This window comes from Castanea sativa, chromosome 10, assembly GCF_040712315.1.
Source record: "Castanea sativa cultivar Marrone di Chiusa Pesio chromosome 10, ASM4071231v1".
Lineage (NCBI taxonomy): Eukaryota > Viridiplantae > Streptophyta > Magnoliopsida > Fagales > Fagaceae > Castanea > Castanea sativa.
The window spans coordinates 31,544,460-31,561,816 of NC_134022.1; the positions used below are offsets into that span (position 1 = coordinate 31,544,460).

The 17,357-nt window shown below is 33.4% G+C and overlaps 1 pseudogene; it reads left to right on the forward strand.

The window, feature by feature from the left end:
• Window positions 1-6,488: 6,488 nt before the first annotated feature.
• Window positions 6,489-12,421, forward strand: LOC142613729 (ABC transporter B family member 11-like; annotated as a pseudogene).
• The last annotated feature ends 4,936 nt before the right edge of the window (window positions 12,422-17,357 follow it).

The window sequence follows — 17,357 nt, forward strand, 5'->3', positions numbered from 1 at the left end:
TGACCACATTTAAAAATCGAGTTTTTGAGACTCGGTTTCACTTTTAGCAAACCGAGTCTCTAAGGCTCGAGATCCAAGTGGCGTCTACATGGAATCTCAGATCACAGAAATCGAGTCTCTAATGCTCGGTATAAAACTCGAGTTTCTAAGACTCGAGTTCCAGGTGTACTCCACGTGGAATTAGGCGACATCAAACTGGGAAAACCGAGCCTCAAAGACTCGATTTATAGGCCCGAAATCGAGTCTTTGAGACTCGAGATGTTACTAAATAATATAGTTTGAGAACCGGGCCTACTAACTATATAGTTGGAAAGGTATGGTTAATTTCCCATTTTCGCCTCTTCATCTCCCCAATCAAATAACTATAAAACCATTCAATATCCACTCTATTAGAATTATAAAAAATAAATAAAAACTATTGATTTGTTGTCTATATATATATTTGCAATTGTTCTACCCCACTTCTACAAATTTGGAAAGTCCATCCAAAGTGAGTTCTTTCTTTCTTTATTACTATTTTCCCCCTCATATTTTTCGGGTTTTCCCAATTAACTTTTTTGGTGCTGTGCCATCGGAAATCTCAAGTGCCAACAACATGGTTTCTATAAACCAACATAAATCTTTCTTTCATTTTTTTTTTCTCATTGATTTATAAAATTTTGAGAGATGATTTTTGTGTTTCGGGTATTAAGGAGAGAAATTTTGGATTTTTATGAGATTTTATTTACTTATTTATTTTTAAACTTTTGAATCATGGTTTTGTTGGGCTTTGGATTTGGGTCTTGAAAGTGTTTGTATACATTTTTTTCAGTTTGATATAAGGGTGAGAAAATTTGGTGTTGAATCATAGTTTTTGAATCATAGTTTTGTAGGAGTTTGGTTTTGGAAAATGTTTCTCCTCTTTGTTTTTTTTTTTAATTATAAAATTTTAGGTATGTTTTCTACATTTTTGGTATTAAAAGTAACCCCTTTTTCTCTAGAAATCTAGATTTTTTTTTTTTTTTTTGTATTTTAGGTCCTGAAGGTAGTTGTTTCATTTTTTTCTTTGGGTTATACATTTTTTATATACGTTTGCTATGCTTTTGATATTAGAAATAGAAATTTTGGATATTGAGAAAATTTGTCAAATTTCTAGCATAGCTTATGTACAAAATTATGTTAATAAATATTATATGGGAAATTAAATTTTTATGCTCCACCTTTTAAGCTCTTGATTAAGATTGTTTTGTTTTTGGCCAAAACGCAAAACTCGTCCTCTAAGTTTTATCACTTTTCATTCCAGTCATCTAAGTTTGCATTATATCATTTCAATCATCTAAGGTTCAAAACTCTTCAATTCAGTCCTCCATTAAAAAGCCATTCATTTCTACCATTAATATCCCCAAAACGACATCGTTTTGGATTAATTTTAATTTAATTATTTATTTCTTATTTATAAAATGTTAATTAAAAAACCAAAAATATTAAATAAATAAAAAATGTCCCTCCTAGCTATCATCAATGGCTTCCATATCCAACAAGTCAACAATGAAATCCCAACAAAACTATACAAATCCCAATATCATGAACACCATTACCATTGCAATCATCTCAACAAGAGGTTACAAGTAACAGAATCCTAGTACCTTACACTAACCTACAGTTGAACCTTTACACTAACCTACAGTTGAACCTTTACCCCAATACTCAATTGGAGTTGTTCTATAGTGGCAATCTCTCCTTTTAATGCACAGCTCCCAGTACGTGACTAACCAATAGATGCACGGATCCTAGTACGCAACTTAATTCACCAACTTGAGAAGGATGTTAGTTGCAAAATTTTTCAGTTCATCAACACGATGAAAATCACGAAACTCCTTGGTCACAAAACCCAACGGCGTACAAACGCAACAGCTTCATCAAGAGAAATAAGAACTAGGGCAAATTAGGTTTTCAGTCACAATTTGCATGAACACACTTTGCTCTGCACTTGTGCAACTGTGCAACCTATGACGACCCTTAAAATAATCCTTATATATGTTTAGAGTTATGAGAAAAGAAAACTCAAACATCTATACACGGATTGGAATGAAATCATATTTGAAAAACTGATTTTCATAAGTCTCGACAGATACCCTATCTATCGAGCAACTGTCGAGCCTCGGGTTGAAACAGTTTTTTAAACCTCGATAGATACTAGCTGTCGAGCATTAAAATCTAGCACTTCTTCACTTGATTCTTGGATAGACTTGCATAGCTTTAATACTTGAACTTGAAACCTTATTCCTTAAAGCATTAAACACATTCTAGATCTACTCAATTACAAGTAAAGTGCGTTTTGTCAAAAGATTAGCCAATACATGATGACATCTATTCCTAACATAAATCACATATGTCCTAACACACCCGGTGGGGTTTTTGCCTTGGAGTTTTTCCCATTCGTAAACAAATCACTGTGTCAACTTTATTTTCCACTGCATTTAATTTAGGCGACAATGCACTTTTGGTCCTTACATTTTGGGTCAATTTCTATTTTGGTCCCAAAATTGATTTCTTTGCTAATGTCATCCCTAAAAAAAGAAAATCGTTTTTAAAATGGTCCTTTCCGTCAGGCTAGAAACGGAGAAATCTTACGTGGCTAACGGAATGCCCTATTTGCTGACGTGGCTATTAAAATATTATTAAAAAAGATTATTTGGCAAATTTTAAATGCCATGTCAGCATTTTAATTTTTTTAAATAAAGCCACGTCAGAAATTTTATATAAAAAAGAAATTAAATTTAAAAAAAAACCTTAAATCTAATTTAATTAAAAAAATAATTTGTTTCTCTAAAGTTTATCCTAAAAAAAAAAAAAATCTGTAATTCATTTTTTTTCCTTTTCTTTCTTTCACTTTCTGGGTAACCAAACACAACATCCTCCTTGAAAACTCCACAAACAATCCAGAAAATCACATCCAGATCTGTGAATTGAAATTCAAAACAAAACACATCACTAATAGTAGCCACAACCCATCTCTAACCCAAAATGAAACCCATTCACTTTTGCCTTCACCAATCCTAACAGTAGCAGTGGCAATGGACTCCAACCCAATGGTACATCTCCGACGACCTGAAGAAACTCCTCAATGGCGACAACTTCTGCAGTCCTTGTTGGGTGGTTGAGTCAAGCGACCGCTGATCGATCGGCGCGACTGAGGTTTGGTCTCGTCAATGGTTAGATTGCGGCGTTCAAGCTCTCCCCATCGTTTGGTTTCTAAGAAATCGTGAGAAAATGGAAAAAAAAAAAAAAAAAAAAAAGATTGGCCCCAACTAACCCAAATCGCTGGTCACGATGGGAATTGCTGTTTAATTTTTTTTTTTTGGCCACTTCTAATTAGATTTACTTGATTTGTGGTCATTGTGATTTAGCTTTAGGGAGCTGTTTCTGGGTTATACTCCTTTCAGTTTGGCTTTCTGTAATTCAAGTGGGTTTCTTTTTTGGGAATGTGGGTTTGAGTTCTTCCTGGGTTTGATGGGGAAGAACACCTAGTTTTTTTTTTTTTTTTTTTGAGAAACAAGTTGTTTTTTTAATTAAATTAGATTTAAGGTTTTTTTTTTAAATTTAATTTCTTTTTTATATAAAATTTTTGACGTGGCTTTATTTAAAAAAATTAAAATGCTGACATGGCATTTAAAATTTGCCAAATAATCTTTTTTAATAATATTTTAATAGCCACGTCAGCAAATAGGGCATTCCGTTAGCCACGTAAGATTTCTCCGTTTCTAGCCTGACGGAAAGGACCATTTTAAAAACGATTTTCTTTTTTTAGGGATGACATTAGCAAAGAAATCAATTTTGGGACCAAAATAGAAATTGACCCAAAATGTAAGGACTAAAAGTGCATTTTCGCCTTTAATTTAATTGGTGATTTGTTTATGCTACCACGCATTTTGCATGTTAATTGAATTAATTAATTAACTTAGCTAAATTAATTGGTTAATTTATTACAAAGGGTCAATACATTTTTGGTCTATCAATAGTGATGTTATTTTGACCGGCCCCTTGGCTAAAATTCACTACCGCAACTATGTGTGTGGGAGGATAAGTTAAGTGACTTGGTTAGGGTTTGTTAAGAGACCCTAATTTGTAGGATTGCTAGCTCAAACCAACTAGAATTTAGAACATGGATGAGAAAGAGACTACCTTCAAACCAACAAAGATCTGAAGATCAATCTAATCCTCATCCCTTTTGCCCTTCTAGCCTTAAAACTCTAGATTTAGGTGTCTTTTAGGAATTTTGGCAGAGTTTCAGTAAGGCTTAATTTTCTGACCTTTTGGAAATTGGAAATGGGGATATTTAAAGGGGAATGGGTAGTTAGGGTTTGTTAACACGTTTATGAAACCAGTTGATCAAGCTGGTTGCCCTAGAATCTCATCAAAATGGAAATCGAGTGATTTTAGGATTTTTGTCCAGAGAGTGCGTACGTCACAAATTGGGTGCTTACGCATCATGTACTCAGCATACGCACTCTTTATAAGCTTGGGCCAAATTAGGTCAAAATTGTCTTTTGGGCTTTAGGGATCCTATCTATTTCATAGTTAGGCTAGGGCTTGGACTACGTTGGGTCATGTTTAAGCTTGTCATCCTCATTGGGTTTCGCACACAATGTTGACCATTTCAGTAGCAATTCAAACTCTCGTCATCAGAGTTGGAGGGCTTGGATATAAGTCAGAATGAAATGGGATATTTACAAGTTGTACCCTTGTATTTATTCTAACTCCTTAAAGGAATGATATTTGTTCATCACAAAGATTGTAATGACCAATTTTGATTGAGGGGGAGGAGAGGGAGTAGAGTAGATGGATATCTACTCTATTCCCCTCTTTATCTACTCTCCCCCCTACTCTACTCCTCCTCCCTCTCCCTCAATCCAAACTGGCTTATCGGAAATATGTAGATGATTAAATACAAATATGCAACTGGCTTATCGGAAAAAATGTAGATGATTAAAGACAAGGAGCATATTGTAGTTATGGTGTGATTATCCATTTATTCCATCACAAAGTCCCCACACAACCCATCCAAAGAAACTAGACTTGGAGAACAATAAGTTACTCTATTTTAGGATTCTGAAAAAGCAAACGGCACCACATACTATATACTCTTTTGTCTTAAATATTGCATGGCTGTTACGGCAGCGGCCACATTATATTCTTCCAAAAGCTGCATTTGCATGTAAGTGTAATGTAACAGACCTACCAAGCTACTGCCGTGACTGCAAAGAAATCATACATGTTAGCTCTCAAAGCTTCAATGCTTTTAGAGAACTTTTATGTCTATATTTAGACTTGGACACATTGAAATTTAATTAAGAGAGTATGGTCCGCTAAGAACTCTATAGTTTCATAGCTCTATAGTTTCACTTCCCCTTTTATTAGTGGGGAGAAGCCAATACATTGCACTATTTATGCAATGCAACTCTAAAGAGAAGCCGGGAGCTTTCTGGGTCAATATGATACAGTCAGTGTATGTGTCCATTTGAAGAGGTACAAGCCAAATTCATTTTTGTTGGAATATATTTTAAAGAGCGGTGATAGTTATACACTGTGTGTAAAGGACATGTTGAAATCTTGTTTTAAACACGATTTCAGCTGAAAAGTGTATAACAGTGTATAACTCAACGTGTGCAACAATAATTAGCATATTTTAAATACAACTACCTTTATATTATGTTGACTTTAAAGCAAAACTTTTATGTAGGATAATACTGAGTTAGCCGTTTCAAGTATCCTTTTGATCGTTTTAGTGTATTACACTTTCCTGAATGACTTTTATTTTTTGGATCTTTTGGCATTTTGGTTTTTGTTCATTATAATTATGGTTATGACAATATCATAATGTTGTTGATTGATAATGGTGATTTCCACTGGAACGTTTAGCTTTGCAGAGTTCATGATTTGCTGGCTGCCAAAGGGTTGCCGAGATTTTGATTTTGCCATTGAACAGATCCAAGTTTCATTTCATTTTCTGTTTCTGCAAAAGGTTCTTTACAATTTTGTACTTAACAAGGGCCTTGATAGACGTCACCATATCCGACATCTATTCATTTACTTTTTTCTGGTATGTTTCTTCTTGTAATTGACTTTCAAAATGAAAAGAAAAGGAAATCCATATATATTACTACTTAAGTTCTTTTACCAGCTCCTTCATTGGGAAGTGCATTAAGTTCTAGATGAAGATAAAAGCAGAAATATGTAATGCAAGCAAGGTTCTTGACTTTCTGAGTTAATTTTCCTGATCAATCATCTTTCCTGATCCATCATCTATCGCCAATTTATCATTAATAATCATTTCATTAGTCCCTGATTTCATCTAGTATCTTCTGAAACTGACCACTAGTTCAACTTTGACTGCTTGGCTTATAAGCTGTTAACTTTACCTTCATTTTGTTAAGCAGGTGCTGTTTCGTTCTAAATATTCCAAGCAAGGTAGCTGATAATTGGACCAGCATATTGGAGTTGGTAAAATGGAGGTAAGGTCAGCCTGGAATGGAAATACAAATATGCGTGAGGATGCTGCATTAAAAAACAGTGTAGAAGCAGTGAAAAGCCCTTCCATGATTAATGATCAAGATGATTCGGATAATAAAGGAGAGAAGAATACCAAAATTGTTTCATTTCTCAAGCTGTTCTCATTTGCGGATTCCACTGATGTTCTCTTGATGATCATCGGCACAATAGGTGCCATTGGGAATGGGCTAGGTATGCCTATTACGACAATACTCTTGGGGGAAATGGTTAATATTTTGGGAAGTAATCAGAATAACAAAGACATAGTTCGTGAAGTTTCCAAGGTAAAAATATGCTCCAAAACCTTAATTTATGATGTCAATTTAAATCTTTATCACTAGAAAGTGTAGTTGAACATTTGGTTTTATTCTTAACTTATTTTTGACGTAACAATGAAAAAGTCCCATCTAAATTCTATTAATGTTATCATCTAGTTCTTCAATTGAAAACTTTTCTTGATTTTAAAGATGTATGTGAACCCTTCCTTTTCCTTTCTGATATGCAATTATTGATAGAAGGTGACATTTAGTACCCTGGTACTGCTTTAGGTTTGTGTAAAACTTCTCTACATGGCAGCAGGGATAGGTGTTGCAGGATTCCTCCGTAAGTACATTCCATGATCAAAACCGCTGCAGATTTTTAACGCATAAAAGAAAACCTTTCATTTATCAGGCATTGAGAAATGATAAACTTGACTTTATTGTTGTTAGAGGTGGCTTGCTGGATGGTCACGGGGGAGTGACAGGCTGCACGAATAAGGGGTTTGTATTTGAAGACAATTTTGAGACAAGATGTTGCTTTCTTTGATATGGAAACAAACACTGGAGAGGTTGTTGGGAGAATGTCAGGTGACACTGTTCTCACACAAGATGCCATGGGTGAGAAGGTACTACATTGTAGTATCAACAACAATAAAAATCACAACTAGCCAAAATTCAGCCTGAGTTATATTCGTATTATGCATCTAAATGGGTTCCTGGTTATAAAAGAGTATGTTTGCATGTACAGGTTGGGAAATTTCTGCAGCTGGTATCAACATTCATTGGGGGATTTTTTGTAGCATTTTTCAAAGGGTGGCTTCTTACCCTTGTCCTGCTACCCTCATTTCCTCTTCTTGTGGCATCTGGGGGTCTTATGTCCATCATCAGATCCAAGACAGCATCCCGTGGACAAAGTGCTTATGCAAATGCAGCAAATGTAGTTGAGCAAACAATTGGCTCAATAAAAACGGTATGTCATGTTATCAAACTCTCTACAAGCCAGAGAAAACTTCTAATTAAGCTCTCAACACAGTGCGTCTTGCATTGTTGGTTTTTCTAGAAAATGCATGATATCCACAATTTGGTTCTTTTCTAGGTTGCATCATTTACTGGGGAGAAGCAAGCTATAAATAATTACAAAAAGTACCTTATAACTGCTTACAAATCTGGCGTTTTCAAAGGTTTGGCATCTGGATTAAGTTTGGCCACTGTTTCGTTAGTCATGTTCACCCGCTATGGTTTGACTATATTGTATGGATCAAAATTGATATTGAACGAAGTATACAATGGGGGTGATGTGCTGAACGTGATCACAGCTATAATGACTGGATCTATGTAAGATGCAATTTGAAATTGTTTACTTCCAATTGTATGTAAACATGCTAAAAAAGACAATTCAGGCTTCATGTGGAAAATTTCATCTATTTTTTTCCCTAGTTAAGGATGAAACATGCACACTCATAAACTTAAGTAAAGATGTATCAGTAACGTTTTTGGCTTATTCATTATTTATTTCATTCATTTTGCTATCATGTGGATGTTTCAGGTCCCTAGGCGAAGCATCTCCCTGCATGAGTGCCTTCGTTGCTGGTAAAGCTGCAGCTTATAAGATGTTTGAGACTATCAAGAGGAGGCCAGAGATAGATGCTTATAACTCAAAGGGAAAAACTTTGTATGACATTCATGGGGATATAGAATTTAGAGATGTTTATTTCAGTTATCCAGCCAGACCAGATGAGCCAATATTCAGTGGATTCTCTCTTTATATCCCTAGTGGCACAACTACAGCTTTGGTTGGACAAAGTGGAAGTGGAAAATCAACAGTGATTAGTCTAATTGAGAGATTCTATGACCCACATGCTGGTGAAGTTCTCATAGATGGCATTAACTTGAAAGACTTCCAGCTTAAATGGATTAGGGAGAAAATTGGTCTTGTTAGCCAAGAACCTGTCTTGTTTTCATCCAGCATCAAGGATAATATTGCATATGGAAAAGATAAAGCAACGTATGAAGAGATCAGAACTGCATCTGAACTCGCAAATGCTTTTAAATTTATTGATAAATTGCCTCAGGTGTTGTCTTATCGTCTATTCATTGGAATATACGAGGCTATTTTCTCCTATATCACCATAAATATTTTTAATTTACTTTCTAATTTGAATTTGACTTCCAGGGACTAGATACCCAGGTTGATGAGCACGGAACACAGCTGTCTGGTGGTCAGAAGCAAAGAGTTGCCATTGCAAGAGCAATTCTAAAAGACCCAAGAATCTTACTTCTCGATGAAGCTACAAGTGCACTTGATGCAGAGTCTGAGAGGGTAGTGCAGGAGGCATTGGACAGGATTATGCTCAACCGGACAACTGTCATTGTTGCCCACCGTTTGATCACGGTGAGGAATGCTGATACAATTGAAGTCATTCACATGGGAAAGGTGGTTGAGAGAGGTATCTTAAAGTATTGCTATTTGACTCTTTTCTTCATAGCCTAAATCTGTTATTTTTGCAAATTGTTCCCCAATATGTGGACAGTTAAATCAAAAAATTTCATTAAGCATATACATTACTGTGCATAATCTCAGCAACTTTTCGATTTACTGTTTTATATTTTGGACGTTAAATGAAATTACAATTTGCAAAAGGAAAAAGATATTGCCTTCTGATTGAATTTCAGATCAACTTTCAAACCTTGGATTACTCCAGAAAGGGAGATGCATATCAACTAAAAATTTATCTGTCAATCTATCAGGCTCACACTCTGAACTAATCAAGGATCCTAATGGAGCATACTCTCGGCTTATATGCTTGCAAGAGGTAAACAAGGAGTCAGAAAAAAATGCAGAAGATCCAAACAGATTAGAAACTTCTGCTGAATCTTTTAGACAGCCAAGTCTTAGACATAGTCAAAGAATGTCATTAGTACAAAGCTTAAGTCGTGCATCATCAATAGGAAGCAGCCGTCGTTCTTTCAGTCACAGCATTTGGTTTGCCAACAGAAGTTACCCTCCCTGAAGAACGACTGGCAGAAATAGAAGAAAATTATCCCAAGGTCCCAATCAGCCGCATTGCCTACCTCAACAAGCCAGAGATTCCAGTACTTCTTCTTGGGACTATAGCTGCAATTATCGATGGCATAATCCTTCCTATATTTGGTGTGCTGCTTGCTAGGGTAATCAAATCATTTTATGAACCACCTCCTAAACTGAAAAAGGATTCAAAATTTTGGTCACTAATGTTTGTGGCCCTTGGTATGGTATCATTTTTGGCAAATCCAGCAAGAGGATACCTCTTTGCTGTAGCTGGGTGTAAGTTAATAGCACGTATTCGATTGATGTGTTTTGAGAAGCTGATTCACATGGAGATTGGTTGGTTTGATGAGCCTGTGCACTCAAGTGGCTCAGTTGGTGCTGGGCTCTCAGCAAATGCAGCTACAGTGCGTTCCATTGTTGGAGATACACTTGGTCAGATTGTTCATGTTATCGCTTCGGCAGCTGCAGGTTTGGTCATTGCATTTTTTGCAAGTTGGTGGTTGGCATTTATTATCCTTGCATTGATTCCTCTCATCGGAGTCAATGGATACATTCAAGTAAAGTTCATGAAAGGATTCAGTGCAGACGCAAAGGTCTGCTCTAAAACTAAAAAGCGCATTTTCCTTTTTGTGTGGCTATGGCATGCTATATACATTATTACTTTCGAGAGAAAATGAAGTTAAATTTAGTTCTTGATTGGAGAAAATGGACTCAACCGTTTAAAATACTTGGGAGTCTATTTAGTTAAACATACAACAACAATTTTTTGTGTTTAGAAACCAAAATTAAAAAATAAAAAATAAAGAGAAGAAGAGTGTCACGCAGAGAACAACCTACTCGAGGCTTTTTAGTTTAAAAACTCTGAGCTGCCACTTTAAACACAGCTAATTAATTTCACAAGTTTAATGGTGCATAAAATTATTATTTACTTGAAGTTGATGTAAATCTATGTGGTTGCAGTTGATGTATGAGGAAGCAAGCCAAGTTGCTAATGATGCAGTTGGAAGTATCAGAACAGTTGCTTCTTTCTGTGCTGAAGGCAAGGTGATGGAGTTGTACAGAAGAAAATGTGAAGGCCCAACGAAGGCAGGGATAAGGCACGGCTTGATCACTGGAATTGGATTTGGGACTTCTTTTGCCTTGCTGTTTCTTGCATATGCTGCAAGTTTCTATGCTGGAGCTCGTCTCGTTCAGGCTAGGAAAGCAACATTCTCAGATGTTTTTCAAGTAAACATTTCTCCTATATAACAATATTTGACAAGCTTTTAAAACGTTTTGAATTCTAACTAACAGATAATTTTTAAACAAGACTGTTCTACACCAAATTACCTTATCTAAAGATGGATATTTGGCTTGCGGGTTTTCTTTGCTTTGACCATGGCAGCTTTGGGAATTTCTTATTCAAGCAAATTAGGTCCGGATACTGGCAAAGCCAAGAATGCTTCTGGTTCCATATTTGCAATAGTGTACCGGCAGTCGAAGATAGACCCAAGTAATGAGTCTGGGATGACATTGGAGAATCTGAACGGAGAAATTGAGCTTCGTCATGTAAGCTTCAAATATCCATGTAGGCCAGATATTCAAATTTTCCGAGATGTTAGCTTAACAATTCATTCTGGGAAGGTAAAGTTACATCCTTAATTTCCAGCAACTAGCACAAGATATAATCACAAAAGTTGTTCTTGCTTGCCTTTATACAAAAATTATATTCAATTCTTCTTTCTTCTTTTTTCAGACAATTGCTCTGGTCAGAGAAAGTGGGAGTGGGAAATCCACTGTGATAGCATTATTGCAAAGGTTTTATGATCCTGATTCTGGTCATATTACGCTTGATGGAATTGAAATTCAGGAATTTCAAGTGAAATGGTTGAGGCAGCAAATCGGTGTTGTGATTCAAGAACCAATTTTATTTAATGAAACTATTCGTGCCAATATTGCATATGGAAAGGGAGGAAATGCAACTGAGTCGGAAATCATAGCCGCAGCGGAGTTAGCCAATGCTCAAAGGTTCATTAGTGGCTTACAACAGGTTAGAACAAAAAAAAAAAAAAACATTTCCCCATATTTGTTTCATTATCATTTCCACTGTTACATGTAATTAAGTCAATGAACAAACTATATAATTGAATAGGATAATATCACTTTGACTTCTACAACTGTTGATAGTTAATTTTAATGTGCAAAAAGCAGACTAAATTTCTATTTCTGTCATTATTACAATGAAAAATGTAGGGTTATGATACAATAGTAGGAGAACGTGGAGTTCAATTGTCTGGCGGACAGAAGCAACGGGTAGCCATTGCACGTGCTATGATTAAAAGTCCAAAGATATTATTATTAGATGAAGCTACTAGTGCACTAGATATTGAGTCTGAAAGGGTGGTCCAAGATGCATTGGATCGTGTCATGGTTAACCGAACTACAGTTGTGGTGGCACATCGATTATCCACAATCAGGAATGCAGATGTAATCGCAGTGGTTAAAAATGGAGTTATTGTAGAGAAAGGAAAGCATGACTTTTTGATTAGAATCAAGGATGGCTTTTACGCCTCCTTGGTAGCATTACACACAAGTGCTTCAACTGCTTGATCTCCAAGTTTTTTTTTTTTTTTAACATTGTTTTTACTTTTTCAAATGATGAAATACATAAATGTATGTTATTTTTTTTTCCTCTTTTAAATTCATAGTTTGATTTATTTATGATTTTCTTCATAAATAATTCATCCATATTTGTAATATCAAATGTTAGAACTTCAAAGTATAACGTATTTATAGTGGATGAATAAGAAAGAGCAGAGCATGAAAAAATTGCCATATGATAGTGCTAGTGGACTAAGTATGCGTTTCCACATATCTACATATGGTTTCATCTAGTAAAAAATTATGGTGTATAAAGACAATGACTAAACCATTTGAGTCCAGAAGAAAGAAAGAATATCAATATCTTAATAACAAAATTAGGTTTTATTTTCAGACTTGCAAAGAAGAACCAATTTGCTTCTTGTTGATACCATATTTTATTCGGCTCTAAATTTCATTATAGGTTTTAGTCTAAAATTAAAGGATTTCATTGTTTTAATAGTTATATCTTATTTTTTGTTTATTTTTATCAATTTCTATACAGTTGACTAAATTTGATTGAGCTCCATTTGAAATCTAACCATGTGATTGGATTAATTTTGGTGTTATGTTTAAGACGATGGTTGGGTATGAATTTAGTGAGATATCACTGATTGAATGAAATTACCCATTTTGTATTTTATTTGTGAAAAAAGTATGTAATTTTCCATGGGATGTGAGCTAAAACTTTAGTGTAACTAGTAAGTTTTCCGTGGGATGTACGGATACTGTTGTAATGTTTTATGTAAATTTGTTTTTGGAAAATATTAGACGTATATTATAGCATATTTATTATAAAACTTTGTTAGTAATGAGTTCATCATAAAAAGTAACAATTATGAATTGCTCACATATATCTATTATAATTATTTTGTTTAAGTAATGAGCAATAATTAACACAACTTGGAGAAATATTGTATAATAAAAGTTGATAAAAACATATTAATTCATTCTATGTTATTGATTTTTATTATATGATGTAATAAAAAGCTTCATTACGAAATCTTTTTTTTTTTCCTTCAATCTTTGTTATTAGGTATGGTGATGCTTGTTATCATCATCAGTTTCTCTATTTTCAACATTTAAAGTTTAGTCCGTCCATATTTGTTCAATTTTTTAGCTTTCATCATTTTTTTCCTTTTGTTGCATCATTTGTGTTAATCACTAATGAATTGGCATCGAGAGATTCTTAATTGAATCTTGCAAAGTTTGGACTTTGTCGCTAAGATTTTTCATAGTATTTGTATTTACATTAAATTTTTTATGATGTTACAGTTTTTTGTAAATATTTTTATTTTTTATTTTTGTTAATTTTGGAATAGTGCAGCAAAAAGAATTAATATAGCATATTAAATTGTGTATTTTTTTTCTTCCATACCTTTTTATCATTTGAAGGTGCATCAAAAATCTTAGCAACTATGTAATTTTCAAAACCATCATTTAGATTGAATTCATTCAAATGAAGTAGAGAAATCCATTTTTTTCCTTTTTTTTTTTTCAAATCATGTGGAATTCATTCTCCAATATTAATATTTTTACAATAATTTAAATAATTTTTACCTCAGTTTATTTTTTAGCAAAATATCTTGTAGATTCAATTATGATTTTCTCAGCATCTCAATCAAATATCACAAAATTTTTTTTGATAGTTGCATCAAAAACTTCAATTTGAATCATGTATCTGAAGTAGTTTGCAATTGTATATATATAGTAGTTATAGTGAGATAAATATATTATAAATATTTGGAGAGTATGTAGTTAATGTAAGTGCCTCTAACTTTGAGATAGAAAGATTTATTTTTGTTTCACATTTTGCATACCAAAATGATTTTGCTTGTGGTTTGACATTCCTTTCACAAAGTACGCATAAAATGTAATACCAACCTATTGTTGTATTAATATTACTTATTATTGCAGTACCCTAGCAGTTCACATCTTGCAATGAACTTTGAAATTAATATGTATTATTTTTTAAATGTAAATAATATGATGTATGATTATTTTGTTACGTAAATGATGAGTATAAATTGAAATGATTAACAAACATGTTTCGTAGGATCTCATTCAATGCATTTTATCTTTACTATTGTCTTCATAATATTTAAAGACAAATCCTCCTATGAAAATTTTTTTGCATGTATTTTTGGTATTTCTTGTATAATATCATGTTTTTTACCATTCCTATCATTGAATTTTTTTAAAGAAAATATTAAGTTAAGGCATTTTATGAGATAGTATATGATATTTATTAGACTTTTTTGTTATTCTAAATTTTAGAAATATACACTTGTCAATTATTTCAGCAACCTCAGGGATCTTAAGATTTATATATATTTTTGTTGCACTGGTCGATGACAGAGAATTAATCTGCATAAATTGCATAGAACATTATTAATAAACAAAAGCATATTGAATTGAAATTGGGGAAAAATGAAGACATGATTTTATGAGGATGAGATTTTTTAGAAGTATCACCTATACGTGGGGGAGGAAGAAGAGAGTTTGTAAGAGGGTAAGAGTTTTTTTTTTGATTTACACGTGGGAATGGTCAAACTTGAGTCATAATATGTAAGGTAAGAACTGTCTTAAGTTTTTCATAAGGTTTGGTCTACTATGAAAAGGTTGTTCATAATGAATTAATTTTGGTCTAATGGGTTTAATTGTCAAAAACAACCCATATTATATATAATAGTAAAAAGAAATTACTATGATCTATTGGATAACAGTAAAAAAAACTTAATAAAAAGAGGTAAAAAATGCTAAATTTATATAATAGTAAAAATAAGTTACTATGATCTATTGGATAATAGTTAAAAAAATAAACTTAAAAATTAAAAAAAAAAACTTAATGAAAAAAGGTAAAAAGGGTTAAATGCAATATTAGAGTGCCACGTGACAGGACTGTAAAAAGAAGTTACTATAATCTGTTAGGTAACAGTAAAAAAAACTTAATAAAAAGAGGTAAAAAATACTAAATTTATATAATAGTACAAATAAGTTACTATGATCTATTAGGTAACGGTTAAAAAAAACTTAATGAAAAAATGTTAAATGCAATATTAGAGTGTCACGTGGCAGGACAGTCTAAAGAAGTTACTATGATCTATTGGGTAACAGTAAAAAAAACTTAATAAAAAGAGGTAAAAAGTGCTAAATTTATATAATAGTAAAAATAAGTTATTATTATCTATTGGGTAACGGTTAAAAAAACTTAATGAAAAAGGGTAAAAAATGTTAAATGCACTCTCACATGAGGTCTCTACTTTTATATATATATATATATATATATATATATATATATATATATATATATATATATATATATATATATTGATTTCCTTGGAAAATTAGTACTAAATATACCATATGGGTCTATTTTATTGAGCATCAAATTGATTAAGGAATTTAATTGATTTTCTTATATTACGAGTCCTATTTTTTATCCGAGTCCATTTACTTTGTCATATTTGGTCTCTTTATTTTTATCCGGTAATACATGTGATTTATTCAAAAGTCAAGTTAATAAATCTATATCTATATATATCTAAAAGTTGTTTGCCTTATTTATCCCTAAGACTTTTAATTTCCTTATTGAGTTTGAATTAGAATTAAAGATTGGATGTGAGAGAAGAGAGAGTGAGTGAATTAGGGTTTGGAGAAATAAAAGGAAAGAAAAAGAAATTTTTTTGGTATTTTGCAATTAATGTTAAACAAGAAAGGGAACCAAGGTAGTTGGAATATAGATATTAATACTGGTAAAATCAAATAAGGGAAGATAATAAAGCATGGCATTGATGATAAATGAAAAAAAAAAGGTTGGAAATATGGTTAAGCCCAAATTGGCATACGACATAAGACAAGTGCATACGCACTCTTCTAAAAGCATACGCACTTGAGACTCAAGACAGATTTCCAAAAAACAACCAAAACAAGAACCCTAACTGTCTAAAAATTTCGTGCACCAGGGTAGGGATGCGTACGTGTCTTATCCTGTGCATACACATCTCAAGGCAGATTAAGGTTCCTACATGTTCTTGACACAAAAGCAGAAATGAACAAAATTAAAGACATGGTGTGAATTAGAGACATGCAAAATGATAAATTAATACTTAAAAACAAGGGCAAATTACAACTTACCCGCTTGTAGTTTGGCCAGAATTTAACCTGTGATTTGAAATTTGACACTTTACCCACTTGAGATTATTTATTTAGAGTTTTGTAACCCACCTCTGTTAAAAACAAGGCTAGATATGTAATTTTGCTCCATTTTTATGTCTCTCTCCTCCAAAAACACAAAAAACATAAAAATACAAGATCAAATAATATAAAAAAGAATTCAGCAAAACACTTGCATCATGGGATTTCAAACCACAAGAAGACAATTTAAATTTTGCTCAAACCTCAAGTGGAAAATTTGTAATTTGCCCTAAAAAAACTAAAAACAAAAGAAGAAACAAGAATAGAGGAGGGGAATGTGGATCATGGGAGGATCCACATCTCCTCCTCGTAGCACTTACGATGATGTTATTTTAACCGGCCCCTCGACTGAAATCAACTACTACAGTTGTGTGTATGGGAGGATGAGTTAAGTGACTTTATTAGGGTTTGTTAAGAGACCCTAATTTGTAGGATTGCAAGCTCAGACCAACTAGAATTTAGAACATGGATGAGAATGAAACTACTTTCAAACCAACAAAGATCTGAAAATCAATCTAATCCTCATCCCTTTTGCCGTTTTAGCCTTAAAACTCTAGGTTTAGGTGTCTTGTGGGAATTTTGGGAATTTCGGTATATAAATGTAGTTCAAGCTTTTACACCAGGGTTTTTATCACTCTCTCTCCTATTCTCGTGGACTTCAAATTCTCCAAGCCACTTTTCTTGGGGATTCCCTTCCTTTTATATCCCTTTTCCATGCATCT